A 12121-nucleotide genomic window follows, 5' to 3' on the forward strand; every position below is an offset into this window, starting at 1 on the left:
GGGACCTGTACCGAACAGACATCTATGTATCATGCAGCATATTTTGAACTTGATACGCTGCTTCACCGGCAGCCAATGGAGTTGGTGTAAAAGGGGGCGAGAGGGGGTTCTAGGGGGAGCATTTAAAGCTAATCTTGCTGCCGTGTTTTGGACTACTTGTAATTTCTCCAGTTGTTCCTCATTTACCGATATGTATAGGCCATTACAGTAGTCCATTCTACCTATTATTAGAGTTTGAATGAGTGTTTTCCTGTGATTGTCCGGCAGAAAAGGGAAAACGCGCCGGAGCAACCCCACCACATGGAAGCATGCACCTGTCACTTGGGTAGTGTGTTCCTTAAGTAGGAGTGCCTGATCTAGTTTAATGCCAAGGTTTTTTACTGTTAATTTAGGGGTTGGGACCGGACCCAGCTCCAAGGGCCACCAGTCTGGAGACCATAAAAGAGTTGCCCCCCAAATAGCATTACTTCGGTTTTGGTCACATTACATTGGAGATAGTTCTGTGTCATCCAATGTGCAACTGCTCTCATTCCGTCCGCAAAAGTTGTTTGGATTGCGGAGTGAGGGTTTGGAAAGGAAACAGAAGTTGGGTGTCATCAGCGTATGACACCGGGGTGAATCCGTAAGATCTTATGATGTTTGCTAAGGGGGCCACGTACACGTTGAAGAGCGTGGGGCTTAGGCATGAGCCCTGTGGCACTCCCTTAGTAAGCTCCCTTAAGGTCGAGGAATGGGAGCCCAATTTAACACCTTGTTTACGCCCCGAGAGAAAGCTCTCCAGCCAAGACAAAGCCATTCCTTCCACACCTATATCACTCAGTCTGTCAAGAAGAAGTTCATGTGACACCGTGTCGAAAGCAGCGGAAAGATCTAACAGCACCAGAATTACTGAGCCCCCTCCATCCAGTGACATTCTGATGTAATCGGTCACTGAGAGGAGGGCTGATTCTGTGCTGTGATCAGGCCTGAACCCAGATTGAGAAAGGTCCAGGCCTTCCGCTGCCTCAATGTATTTCGACAGTTGGGTGTTCACATGCTTCTTGGTGAGTTTGCTGAGATAGGGTAGAAGGAAAATGGGTCTTAGGTTGGAAAAGTCCGTCCAGGGAAGAGTGGCGTTTTTGCGAATGGGACTGACCACAGCTTGTTTCCATTCTGCTGGTACACATCCTTCTCTAAGGGAATGATTTATTATTGTTTGGATGTGGGGACCTAAAAGGGAGCATAGGGATGTCATCATTTTGGCAGGTACAAGATCATTAGGAGAGCCTGATTTAATGTGGCTAGTGAGGAGGGGAAGATCTGTGTCCGTGACTGGTGAGAAGGTTAGTAAGGACGACTTCTTTTGTTTAGGTGTAGAGGGGATAGAAATACCACAGTTGGGGCTGGTGGCTTTCAAGATTTTCTCATAAATTGTGTTTATTTTACTCTCGAAGAATAATGATATTTCATTACACAAAGGCAATGAAAAATCATTTGAGGTCACACAGGCTGTGGGTTTGACAAATGTTTCAAGTATTTTATATAACTCCTTCGAGGAGTTTCCTGCCTCTACCAGTTGTTGGGTCAGACTATTCTTACGGGCCAATCTGATGTTTTTATAATATTTCGATTGCGCTTCAAGGTATGCTTTTTTTTCCTCTTCTAGATGTGTCTTTCTCCATCTTTTTTCTAATCTTCTGCATCCTTGCTTCTCAGATCTCAATGCCTCTGTATACCATTTCTCCTGTTTATTCGGGGGAAATTGTTTATGCAGTTTGAGAGGAGCCAGTTTGTCTATTGCCTCAGTAAGAGAATTCTTAAATTTGCTTAATGTGTCTTCCACACCATCTGTTTCCAGAAATCTGGGGTTTTCCCAGACCCTCTGCAGCTCTTCTACTGTAATTCTATGCCACTGACGGCGCAAAATGGGAGGGAGGATTTTTTTATGAGGGTGTTTATTAGTAGCGGGTAAATGGAATTCTACCAGATAATGGTCTGTCCAGTCTAGCTGAATGGCAGCATTGGGGGGATTTATAATACAGTTCGAGAAAAGCAGATCTAATAAATGTCCGCCTTCATGGGTGGGTCCATGATTCTGTAATGTAAGACCTAAGGTGGACAGATCTGCAAGCAGCGATTTTGTTTCGGCTAGTTCTGGAATATCTGCATGTATGTTAAAGTCGCCCAAGAGGACAAAGTCTTCTTTGGCTCTGATATAGGGAGCTAACAGTTCCATGAGGGAGAGAGAGAACCCAGAACATGGTCCTGGCGGGCGATAAATGAGAGCTCCTTTCTTGGATATTCTGGTAGACAGATTGATTCTAAAAATAAGAATTTCTAATGTGGAGCAGCATTTTTTCTCCAAGATGGTGACTTTCAAGTGATCTTTAAAAACTATTGTCAGACCGCCTCCTGTTTTAGTGGGTCGATCCATGTTTAGAAACTTATATCCTGTGGGAACTCCTAATGCGATGGCCGGGGTTGTGTGGGGCTTAAGCCATGTCTCTGTCAGGAGACATAGATCAGGCTGTAATGTGTGGAGTAAATCCCATATTTGCAATTGGTGTTTGGGCATAGAGCGTACATTTAATAGTATGCATGTTAGTCCTTCTTTTGGTTTCCCTACACCAGTGGCCAAAGGTTCTAAAGAGTTTGTATAAGTCGTTTGAAAATGGCAGATGTTACAGGAGAATGGACCCTCAGGATATAGCCATTTGTCATTAATACAGTTAGGAGTGATTGCGGGTTTCAGGGACAGCAGATCTTGAGCGGAATACCTGAGTGTTCTCCGTGGGGTATCCGCGCAGAGCATAGCCCCTGGCTCCTGGCACCGTCCTGGCGCGGACGGGCGCAGACGGGCAGCTCTTTGGCGGGTCTTCGGCGGGTATTCAGCTGCGCGCGATCGCTGCGCGCTCCTGAGGGGGCGAAGGCTAAATAGCCACTGAAATTAAACACTAGAGCGCTACCCGCTCCAGTGAATACAGGAAGTGCCTGAAGTGTGTGGCTCTCACCTGTCCGCCCTCCGCACAACGGTACTAATTACCCTGTCGGAACGAGGCGGACAGGAAGTAGAGTTGAACCACCACTACTCCTCGCTATCTCCTGAAAGTGTGACTGGCTGAAGCTGCTTCCCTGCTATTCAATCAGGTAAGGGAACGTCAGCGCGATGACTTCTGGCGCATAGTAATCAGCACAAGAAATGCAAGTTTAGAATAACAGTTAAGGTGCGCGTTCGTATTCAACACACACACTAGTTATATATTTAAAATTAGCACAAGTGTGCACAAAGCTATGGCGAGGTTAAAATTCCTGTTTGAGATTCAGCATAAATCACCAGCAGCGCTGTACCAGCATCAGCAAAAGCGGGTCAGAGACACTGCCACCATCTCCTGCCGCAGACGCGCTGCGTCTGGTGCTCAGCCTAAATAGCCACTGAAATTAAACACTAGAGCGCTACCCGCTCCAGTGAATACAGGAAGTGCCTGAAGTGTGTGGCTCTCACCTGTCCGCCCTCCGCACAACGGTACTAATTACCCTGTCGGAACGAGGCGGACAGGAAGTAGAGTTGAACCACCACTACTCCTCGCTATCTCCTGAAAGTGTGACTGGCTGAAGCTGCTTCCCTGCTATTCAATCAGGTAAGGGAACGTCAGCGCGATGACTTCTGGTGCATAGTAATCAGCACAAGAAATGCAAGTTTAAAATAACAGTTTAGGTGCACGTTCGTATTCAACACACACACTAGTTATATATTTAAAATTAGCACAAGTGTGCACAAAGCTATGGCGAGGTTAAAATTCCTGTTTGAGATTCAGCATAAATCACCAGCAGCGCTGTACCAGCATCAGCAAAAGCGGGTCAGAGACACTGCCACCATCTCCTTCCATCTCCTTCCCTTAACTTCATATTAGTCACCCCTATGGTAGGCCCCAGGGCAGGGTGCATTGTAAGTGTAAGGTAGGACATGCTCTGATGAGTGTGGCATGTCCTAATAGTGAATTACAGCCAATTTCGTTTTTCACTATTGTAAGGCTACCTGTTCCCTTTAGGCCAGATGGGCTGCTGGAATTATTACACTCTATAATCCCAGCAGGCTCAGGGAACATGGTAGAAAATAATGTTTAGTATGCCTGAACTCAGAATAATAAAATACTTCTTTTAGTAAAGTTTATTTTAATATCTTGTGTTTGCAAATGCTACTTTTAGAAAGTTAGCATTTGCTTGCCTAACCATTTCAGCCCGCCTCTGCTAGTATGTGTATCTGGCTGTCTGGGATGTGTGAGTGACAGGGCTGGGGGATGACAGGTGGTGAATGGAAGGATTACACCTTAGTGGGAGGTAGGAGTGGCCCTGAACTTTCCCTCAGGCTGTGCTATGCCACCACAATGCTGGCTCCGCCCCCCTGAGGGGCGACTGATGACTCAGCCTGCACCTGGCCCAGGAAGGGCAAAGCACTGTCAACAAAGTACTCCTGGCAGCCCCTGTCCCCACAATGGTGGCTCCGCCCCCCTGGGGAGCGTCTGATGTGCCTGCCCTCACACTGAAAGCAACAGCCCGAGTACACCCCACAAGTGCTCAGAGACTGAAAGGGATTATGCAGAGGCACCCCTGGCCTGGAAAGACAAAGGAAATGGGGTATAAAAGTAGGAGCCCTGCTCCTTGTAAAGTAGATGCTGTTTGCGCTACAGAAGAAACTCTGCCCGAAGAGAAGGACCTGGAAGAAGACTACAAGGAGGAGTGCTGTCTCTGGCCTGTGTCTGGTGCCTTGCTGCAGAAGGAGAGGAGAGAAAAGACTACAAGAGACTTTTGCTTTTATTGAACTTTGTGCCAAACTCTGCTAAAGATCTCCAAGGGCTTGCTGTGGAACTTGCCCCCTGAACTGCGCCCCAGGAACATTGGGCGCTACCCCCCTGAAGAAAGCTTCTGCTGACGTGTGCTGTGTGTCCCTACAGCGCCGAGTGGAGGAGAGCTGAGAGCGCTGTGCATCCCCGCCACGCTCTCTGCCAATTCGTGCAGCCGTGCCCCCCCGATCACCGTGACTGTGGCCTGATCGTGTCGCCAGCTACAAAGTGAAGACCGGCCCCGCTGGTCCGAGCACCGTGACTGTCCCGCTCTGAGCCGTGCTCACATCGTAAAGGGAGGACCTGTCCGGTCCGAGCATCGCCGCCTGTTTGATCCCCGAGTCACAGGCCGCCCCGCAAAGACAGACGCTGCCAAGATTGTGCCCTCCGTAACCCGGGCGCTGAGACCCCTTGTCCCCGCAGCTGAGAAGTGAATCGCTGCAGGGCCTCGCCTGATCGGTGCACCGCACCTCGTGGAGTGCACCCCCCCTCAGCCCCGCCTGCCTCAGCTTCCCCCTTCAGAACCGAAGCGAACATCACCGAAAGGATCCTGTCCCATAACTCACCGCCGTCCCGGGTGCCCCGTGACCTGCAGCTGCGATCCGCAGGCCGCCGCACCCTCCAGGGAAAGCAACGCGACGTGGGACAGCCCCCCTTTCAGCCGTCCGCTTCACCAAGAACAATATCATAAAGGTATTGTGCGCTGTGCCCAATAATTGTGTGCCATGTGGGGAGAGAATCCAGACCGCACCGTACGCCGCTCACGCAAGAGGCGTGGGGCGGGAGGAGACGCTCGGGGAGAAGCCGGGCCAAGCCCACGAGAACACCGCAGTGCGGCAGAGTGCTAATACAGGGCAGGAGGCCCCAAAACCCCTTGCCTTTTGAACATTGCCTTTTTACAAGAACTATCTGAGAAACGAGCTAAGAACTGTGACATTGCTGAGAGTAACTGGAACCTTGCATTTTGAAGTAACAGAACTGTATTTACAAGCCTGCTTCTGAGAATATATAAAGGGAATATATTTTTTTTACTAAAATACAGTTTGGTGTCATTGTGTGGTGGGTTAGTGGTGATTGTTGTGATACTGCAAATGTTTAACCATATGTGCCCCAGAGATTAGCCTAGACTGCTTGCGCCACACTACCTAGAGGGTGAGCAGGGGTTGTTCTTGAAGGTAATCCTTTGCCCTGACTTGGAAGAGAGGGTCCCTGCTTGTCGCCAGTGCTGCACTGCACCAACCAGAGACCCCCAATTCCAACAGCACCTGCCTGAAAGAGACCCTCGTCTGGCAGCCAATCATCCGAACTTCACCGGTTCCAAACGGATCTCTCTTGAGTGACCTACGGTCCTGACTGGGATCCCACAGGAGTGCCGCGGCTAATACGGAGAAAAGAGGACGATCGGGCGCTGGAAGTGGAAGACAAAGATCTGTCCATTCGGTCTGGGTAAGGTCGTGAAAACGACTTCTGTCGAATGATTGATTGTATTGGAATTGTTTGGATTGAATACTAGTATTGCACTTTATTTGTTTGTTAGCTCGTTAGCTATTTTGGTACGTTGGCTCTTTTTGAGATATTCCCTGTTTGCAAACAACGAAGAATAAGAATATTCTCTCTCTGTGCAGGCAGCGAAGGATAGGTAGTGCGGACCTTTGACCACAATTGTTTGAGATCTTTATTTGTCCGATTATACGTCATGCCTATCTTCTCCCCACTGACTGGTAATTGGTTCAGCACGGACGGCTTATTAGAGGTCAGTCATCCGGCTCCACCGGAGGGCACCCCTAATAAGGACATGTATCTGAAGTATGGAATAGTCGCTTTAGCTTATAGCAAACTATGGCACAAGCACACTAGGAAGGATCGAGAAAATCAGTGGCCACTGACGGGATCTTTTGATCCTGCTAATATAGAAACGCTAGAAATAGCCTTACGCGAAAAGAAAACCACGCCGACTATGCTTGACAGCTTCGGCTTATGGCGAAAAGAAACAACACAGCGAAAGAAAAGAGATGAAGCGAGAATAGAAAAAGAACTACAAAAATCAGCTCACCTAGCAGGCAAAAAGTTAGAAGAGGAAGTTGAGAAAAATCTAGGAAGGAGCGAGAGGCAGAGATCTCAGGTCAACACCCGGTTAGAGCTCCCTCAACTCTTTACCCTGAGCTCCCATCGAAACAAAGGGTAGACGACAATCTACTCCTAGGTCCACCGAATATCTACATGCCACCTCCATATGCCCCTACCCTTCCACTAGTGCAACAACAAGGATCTCAGAATACAACTGAAAGTAGCGACAGGGCCTCGGTATCCACGGCCTCTGCGCCAACCGAGTCACGCCTAATGCCTTGCCAGAGGACACATCAGAAAGAATCGAAGTGAAAGGGCTGGTGAGAATCCCACGATTAAGTAAAAATGAGCGAGCAGGCATCGATAGGATAGTTACAACCCTAGTAGACAGGAAAGAAACAGAGGAATACATAACAGATATATGTAACTCCTACGCCGACAACCGCAAATGACACTTTGTCGTGAGCTTTTGTTATTACACACTCACAGCGTATGAGGAAAAGTATAGGAATAAAGGGCCCGACCGACTCGTGACTCTGTACAGAAAGGTAGATACAGGAGACGAGAGTGAATGCGATGTAGCGGAAATTTTCTCCTATACATTAGAAGTCTTCCGCCACCTCATGGAGCAAGGGCAGGTAGACAAAAATGCAACATCTGTAATGACGGAACCCCGATAGAGAGAATAGATAACATGATGCCCATTAAGGAAGCTGCCCCCTATTGGGTCCCCCCTAGAGGACAAGAAACTCACAATGACTTAAATCACAAAGACGCTAAGGGAAGGGTGATATATAATTGGGTATATCAGCCCTGGGATAGACAGGACATTCTGACGTTCCGAAAATCCCTGCCGGACTTACGAAAGAATCCTACCGCATTTTACACGGAGTTAGGTATAGCCCTAGGGTCGACAATTATGACGCTAGCTGACATCAATTTGTTCTTTGGGCTATGTCTGCCAGCCGATGTGTGGAAACTGATCAGGAAAGTAGACCACACAGACCTATTCGGTCATACCTGGGGACAACTCGATGGGCTGAATAAACAGCGAAACCCTGGTCAGACACCCTTGAAAGCCATACTAGACCTCCCTGACAAAATAGTGCAGAAGGTAAAGACCCTGATTCCCAAGAAAAAGATAGATTGGTCTATCGCAACAGCTTGCAGCCAGAAACCTCAAGAAGATGTTTCAGAATTCTTCTCCCGGTTCGAGACAGTGTTCTCAGATTATAGTGGACAAGACATGTCCACTGCGACCGGACACCACTTGTTTGTACAGAACTATGTTAAGGGACTGTTGCCAGAAGTCTCACAGAAACTACAGACCAGTGAGAGCAGTTGGGCGGCCTCTAAACCAGCGGCCATCCTCCAGATGGCCGAATACTATGAACACCAGAAAAACGAAAACGAAAGAGCCAATGGAAAGAAAAAGAAACATTTGAAAGAAAGAGTCATGATAGCGCAGCTACAGGGTGTAAATTTAGGAAGGGAACAGGACAAGGGAGGATATCAGCAAAATACCCCTAGAGCGCCACCACCACCTAGAAATACCATGCCTGCCCCATACAACGGGCGCAGAGACTTAGGGGAAGATCAGTGTGCATTTTGTAAAGGGTATGGACACTGGAAATCCCAATGCCCGATCCTGGCAGAAATAAATAAAGAAAAGGGAACGAGAGAATTAGTAAATAGGCCAAGAGGTAGAGGACGAGGAAGAGGGTACACTAACGACATTAGTGAGGAGAGGCCAGGTAGGACAAATGCTTTTGACAGTCCCGACAGAACCAGTATCAGCAATCAGACTACGACAACACGTACGACTTTCCATAGGACAGCCAAGGGTAAGGGAGGGATCCAGTCGAGCTCTATGTTGATCAGCAAGGCCCTTATGTTACCGCAAAGGTTCTGGGCACAGAGTCGCCATTTTTGGAAGACACAGGAGCAACACGTAGTGCACTATCCAAACGACTGATTCCAAGGGCACCCATGTCTGGCTCACATGTGACCTCAATAGGATTTGATGGTACGCCCTCCACTAACCCTTTGTCCAGACCCCTCCCTTTTAATCTAGAAAATAACATCCTTGACACGACATTCCTTCTCTCTTCCAACACCCCAGACGCCATTATGGGTCTCGACTTACTGAAGCACTTCCGAGCAACTATTCGATGTTCCCCTGACGGAGTGCGAGTCATCTTATATGACAATCACCAACACCAGAGAGATAGTCCACTCCAACGCATGTATCCCATTTCCGAAGCAGACACATCCCTACTGAACACTTTACCATCGCACTTGTGAGCTAGGGCTGACTCAGACGTAGAACAAATGATGATTGACCCAGTGCATGTAACAATACGATAAGACGTGACTCTGCCAAAGATACCGCAGTACAAAATCTCGCCAGAGGGAGAGAGAGCTCTCACAGACATCATTCTCTCACTTGTAGAAGCAGGGGTGGTAGAAGAAGTGGTGAGCAACGTTTGTAACAGTCCTATTCTGCCGATCATAAAGAAACAGGCAGAGGGAGATGGAAAAGCCTACTGCTTTATCATTGACCTAAGAGAGGTCAACAAGATCGTAGTGCCCCAATATCCAGTCGTTTCCGACATTACCACCATCCTGACCCTCATCCCATCCACTGCCACCGTTTTCACTGTTATCGATCTCAAAAATGCATTATTTTCTATACCCATTCATGAGGACAGCCGCTATCTTTTTGGATTTACACTAAGATCCCGCTCATTTAGATTTTGTAGTGCACCACAGGGGTACACAGAAAGTCCAAGCATCTATAGTCAGGCACTCAAACGACAGCTGGATGCCATACAATTGCCAGATGGAGTAGCACTGATACAATACGTAGACGGCATTTTGCTAGCAGCAGACACCACTCCAATAGCAGTCGCTGCCACCATACTACATTTCCTTGCCGAAAATGGTCACAAGGTCTCCCGCAAGAAACTGCAATTCTGCCAACCACAAGTGACGTATTTCGGACACCTTTTGTCAAAGGAAGGGAGAACGCTCACACCAGACAGGATCCAGACCATTATAGACACTCCTGTCCCCAAAAACCAGAAACAAGTCCACTCACTGATAGGCCTCACTTCATTCTGTCGACAATGGTTACCAAACGTCAGCCTCATCGTCAAACCCCTTCTCTCCCTCCTAGCCAAAGACACACCTTTTCCACTCCTTTGGACACCCGAATGCCAGTCAGCATTCAAGGAATTACGAGATGCCCTTTGTTCAGCACCTGTTCTAGGGACACCAGACTACTCCAAACCATTTTCCCTCTACACACACGAAAGGGAGGTATGTGCATTATCTGTCCTGACACAATCAATTGGCCACAAGCAACGCCCCTGTGCGTATTTTTCTGCCACCCTCGACCCAGTAGCTAGAGCGCTACCCGCATGCTTGCGCGCTGTAGCAGCTGCAGCAGTCTCCATACGATAGAGCGAGGGAATAGTGATCTCCAACCCCATCACATTGCTAGTACCACATGCAGTTGACACATTGCTAAACCAGACTAAGGCGCAACATTTGACGAGTGCCCGACTGACTGGATACGAACTGACCCTGTTAGCACCACACATTATGCTGAAACGATGTTCCATCCTCAATCCAGCCACATTGCTGCCTCTTCCAGAAAACGACCCTAATGCAATTTCGCTACACAACTGCGTAACCCTCACTGACGAGCAGACTAAAATTAGAGTTGATCTCCGAGACACTGCCTTCCCAGAACCAGACGGGGAACTATGGGTAGACGGCTCATGCCTCAAGCTCCCTGATGGCACTACCTCAGCAGGGTATGCCGTGACCACAGCTCAAACTGTCCTAGAAACTGCCCGCATTGCCCAATGATCTGCCCAAGCAGCTGAGCTCATTGCCCTTACACGAGCATGCATTCTAGCGGCTGGCACGACAGTCAACATATACAGCGATAGCCAGTACGCCTTTGGGGTAGTTCATCATTTTGGACCCCTTTGGAGGGAAAGAGGGTTCCTGATGTCACACGGCACGCCCATCTTACACGGGGACCTAGTCTCCGCATTGACAGAAGCAGTCCTCCTCCCCAAGCAGCTAGCAGTAATTAAGTGTCAGGCTCATAAGAAGGTGACCGATCTCATTGGGCAGGGAAATGCACTAGCAGACATTACTGCCCAAACCACAGCACAAGACAGAACCACAACACGCATGTATGTGACCAGGTCACAAGCAGAACACTGGACTGACGCTAGGGCGACTATAAGGGACATACAGACAACAGGCACACAGAGCGAGCTGACTGAATGGGCGCAGGTGGGACTGAAAGATGAGGAAGGCTGCTGGAGGACAAAAGACGGTGACGAATGGCTGTTACCAGGCGCCTATCTGATTCCCATATTGACCATGGCACACTTACCCGCACATATAGGATCCGCCCCCATGACAGAACTAATCACGAGGGTATGGCATAACGGCAAGGTTGCAGACTCAGCATGACGTTTAGTACAGCAATGCATGGTGTGCTTGCAACACAACCCAGGGAAGGGGACAGCAGTACCACGGGAGGGTTTGGGATCCCCCATCACCCCTTTGAAATCCTCCAAATGGATTACATACAGTTAGAAAGATGTCATGGTCTCAAATACGTCTTAGTCATTGTGTGCGCTTTCAGCAAATGGGTGGAAGCATACCCCACTCGTTACAATACCGCCACAGCTACTGCTAAGGTGTTGCTCAAGGAATTCTTCCCTAGATACGGCCTTTGTCGAATTTTATGGAGTGACAATTTATTTATTTATTTATTTGATATATTTGTAGAGCGCAAGCCTGTCACCCAGAGGGCATCCTGGCGCTTTGATCAGAGAACCAAGCACTTGACTGAAGCAGTCGCGCAACCATTACTTAGGGAATAAGTGCGTCTTTAAGGCCTTCCTGAACGGAAGATAGTCCTTGTGACTCCTAAGAGAGAGTGGGAGGGAGTTCCATAATTTAGCTGCAGCCACGCTAAAAGAGCGACCGCCCATCCTCACTCTTTGAAACCTTGGCACCACCAGAAGGTGAGCCGACGAAGACCGCAGAAGCCGTGGGGCCGAATACCATGCAAACATATTTTGCAGCGAGGTAGGGCCCAAAAGGTGTACAGCTCTAAACACCAAGCATGCCGCTTTAAACTGAACCCGTAGATCTACCGGGAGCCAGTGCAGATCTCGTAGCGCAAGAGTGGAGGAGCTAGA

Source organism: Lissotriton helveticus (assembly GCF_964261635.1).
Source record: "Lissotriton helveticus chromosome 1_1 unlocalized genomic scaffold, aLisHel1.1 SUPER_1_unloc_46, whole genome shotgun sequence".
In the NCBI taxonomy this organism is placed as follows: domain Eukaryota; kingdom Metazoa; phylum Chordata; class Amphibia; order Caudata; family Salamandridae; genus Lissotriton; species Lissotriton helveticus.